The sequence below is a fragment of the Sceloporus undulatus genome, chromosome 9 (genome assembly GCF_019175285.1).
Source record: "Sceloporus undulatus isolate JIND9_A2432 ecotype Alabama chromosome 9, SceUnd_v1.1, whole genome shotgun sequence".
In the NCBI taxonomy this organism is placed as follows: Eukaryota; Metazoa; Chordata; class Lepidosauria; order Squamata; family Phrynosomatidae; genus Sceloporus; species Sceloporus undulatus.
The window spans coordinates 36,590,075-36,593,868 of record NC_056530.1 but is presented as its reverse complement, the minus strand read 5'-3'; positions in this window follow the sequence as shown (position 1 = coordinate 36,593,868).

The following is a 3,794-nucleotide window of genomic DNA, read 5'->3' as shown; positions in this document are numbered from 1 at the left end:
CCATTAGGATCACGCCACACATTCCTAAAGCAATACTGGGATGCGGCCAGAGCTACGTAGATAGTCTCTGACGTTCCTTGAGGTTTTGCGACCTCAAAGTCGGGGAGCGGTTTCGGCACCCTTCTCCTGCCAGCAAAATGTGAGGCCTTTTCTCCTTAGGGTTTGTGGGTGAAACTCCTCGGGGTTCACGCAGGTGCATCGAATGGTTGGCATGCCTTTGTCGGAGAGGTCATATCATTCTTTTCCAGATAGCTCACCGACTCCCCTTTGGTTTGGCTTTGGGAATTGGGGGGGACACCCTGCCCCATTCCAATGGTCGGGTGTAACTCATTGGTTCAGCAAGTGATTCACACAAAAGCTCACGTTTCAGGTCCGTCTGGTGGTTGGCCTTTTGTTTCATCAGCCAACAACAGTGGTTCCTTCAGGCTGGCGGTATTGATAGGAGGATCCCGTCTCTCCCAGTTTGCCGGAAGCATTATTATTATCCGCCCTTGGCGATGGCATGGAGCTCAACTGGCCGGACGCATTGGGAGTCGAAGAAGGAATTAGCATACGAATAAAGGAGCTTGGTATTTCTGTGTGGGCACATAAACAAGCTTGGCCTGTGTGGTCAGGCGCATTCCCAAAGTCCCAGGTCATCCGAACATGTCAGGGCTCTGGGATAAAGGCGGCTGCTTGCAACACACCTTCCCACTGTTATTACTAGCCACTACAGAAGGCACAAGCGCATTTCAATACATCAGGATGGGTTGTGTTGTTGCCTGCAGGCGGTTGCTGATCGCCATATAGGACCATGGCCGAAAAAGAAAACAACAACAAGGCACGCAAAAGAGTTTATCACACAGGGGAAATCCCGTGCAAAACTGGGAGTTTAAACTGGGAAAAACCTGCAAAAGCGGGTTGATTTTCACATGACGTTTTTGTTAAGCTAATGTTAACCCGAATGGAAAGCAGAGGAAAAGTAGACAATCCCAAAAGTAAAAAGGAGCAACTCATGGCGCAGTATGTACTGCCCTGAAAAGATTGCCTGGAGACGTCTGTTTTAACTTCAGAGGTACACCACAGCAGGCAAACTGTGCGGTGTCCATCTGGAGTAAAAAGAACCAGGTAAAACCCAGGGTTTTTTTAAGGCACCGGGTGCACATCACCAGTGCGCCATGGGCACGCCGGTGATGTAAGTGACGCACAGCAATGTCTATATGCTGCACATCACTTATGTCAAGATGGCGGCCCCCATATGGACAGGAGGCCGCCATTAGGCTGCCGCTGCACCGTGCTAGGGTTCCAAAGTGTGTGGTTGCTGTGCGCTCAGCACCGGGTATGCCGCTTTTGGCCTGTCTGTCTCGGGCCTTTTATAGAATCATAGAATCATAGAGTTGGAAGAGACCGCAAGGGCCACCCAGTCCAACCCCATTCTGCCATGCAGGAACTCTCAATCAAATCATTCCTGACAGATGGCCATCCAGCCTCTGCTTAAAGACCTCCAAAGAAGGCGATTCCACCACTTTCTTTACTTTTTGTTTGGGTTGACCTTAGTTTGAATACAGCGTCGGGTGAAAAACGGCCCACTTTTGTGGGTTTTTGCTAGCTTTTCAATCCCGTTTTTGCATGGGATTTCACCCCCGTGATCAACTCCAAAGAGGTGAGAAAGTCATCCCAATGACAGTTGACATGTTGTTGTTGTTTTCTTTCGCCAAATCTAAAAGCGACATGGATTTCTCCTCTTGGAAGCAAGCGACTAACCAAGACAAAGCTGCCTCTGAACATGGGCAGAGCGGCTGTTGGAAAAGTTACTTTTCTGGTGTACCGCTTCCCAGATCCATTGTTGCTTCGCAATTGCAAATGCAATGTACGGTGCTGAAATAATGCAGCTTGACAACATTTTGAAGTGCTGTGGCTCCATCGTGGGGTTTGTAGTTTTGCAATCCTTCTCTGCCAAAGAGTGCTGGGACTTCACAAAACTACAAATCCCAGGATTCTATGATATGGAGCATGGCAGTCAAACTGCATTATTTCTCCAGTGCACCCCTATTTATGACAAAGAGGATAAAATAATAAGCAGAATTAATTCCATTTTTGGAGTAAATGACTCCCATAACTCCCCATGGTTCATGATGGATGGGGGATTCTGGGAGTAATACTGTAGTCTGTAAAAGAAACATTCCCAGGTTTTGCTGCACCTCTCCCACAGTTTGGGGCTCTAGGCAGCTTCCCAGTTTCGATACTTAAAGCAAATCAAGGTAAAAATTAGAAGCACATACAAGTCAAAAAGCAATTAAGCCATCTTTATAGACGTTGTTCAATAAAGACCCAAGACCGAAGGCATCTTAAAACGAATGCAGTACAGATAAAAAGTGAGATTAAGGAAGCTGAGATTAAGGAAGAGGGGTTCTAAGGCTATGGACATGTCTTTTTAAGTGAAACAACTACGCTTTAATTGACTTAATGGGAAGGTTAAATCAACTAAATCGAAGAGGGAGGGAGTTAAGGGCATATTTTTAAAACAGCTTGTTCGGGTGTGTTCGGGTAAAAGTGAATTAAAAGCAAGAACATGCTGTTTATCTGTCTTAAGAAAAAGTAAAGGAAAAAGAGTTTGTAATTAAACCGTGGTTATAGGGCTGGCCTTGTGTCTGAAGAGGCCCAGAACCTGAAATTATCACGTTGGAAAAAATATGTGATTCGTGCAAGTAACACCTTCTTTGATTCCTCTATGGGAGGCAGTGTGGTGTAGTGGTTTGAGCATTGGACTCAGTTCTGGAGATCAAGGTTCGATTCCCTGCTGGGCCACGAAAACCCATCGGGCAACCTGTGATAGGGTGGCTTTAGGGCAATGATGGTGAACCTTTTAGAGGCCGAGTGTCCAAACTGCAACCCAAAACCCACTTATTTACTGCAAAGTGCCATGTCCCTCTGGCTTTCTAGTAACAAACTCTGGCAGTCTCTGTGCTGGGGCAATGGCACATGTGCCCACAGAGAGGGCTCTGAGTGCCACCTCTGGCACGCGTGCCATAGGTTCGCCATCTCTGCTTTAGGGTCTCCATAAGTCATAAGAGAGGCAAACGACAACAAGTCCTATGTGATACTTTTAACACGGTATTGGAAATGTGTCTATGGAGTTTATCACACGATGGAGATCGGAAGTTTATCCTGTGAATATCCCGGGGAAATCGCAAAATTATGCGTAACTGTGGGGCTCTCCAGACCGCCCCAAAAGGGCAAGCTGGAGGCGCCCAGTTTTGCTGCACCACCCAAACTGCACGGCATCCCTCTCGACCAAAAAGACCCTGGAAAACCACGTTCTTCTTGGCACACGCGGGTGATGTCATCAGTGCACCATTGGCGCACTGTGACACATCCATGACGCAAGCGAGGCACCCAAAGGTGCAGACACGCACCGCATGTAGGCAGGGCCATGCAGTCATGGTACTGCTGGCATGAACTAGGGTTCCGGAGCATGTGGTTGCTCCGCACTCCAGAACCCTAGCATTGGCGCCGGCACGTCGCTTCTCGCCCGTCTGTCTCTGGCAAGTGTGGCAGGTTCAGATGTTACCAAAAAAACTCTCCAGGGTTTGCCCATGTTTAAGACTCAGGACTTGTTCGAGTCAAAAGATGACATTTCTCTGTGGGATCTTCTCATACAGCTCAGAAAGCATCTTTCTGGTAATTCTCGTCTAACTACCTCTCCTGCATTCCAGCACTATCTCTCCGTGGGTCTAAGAAGCAAAACAGAGTTTATTACTATTGTCGTTGGCAAAGAACTTCCCAGCTCTCAGAGCATTGCTTTTTGCTGAGTC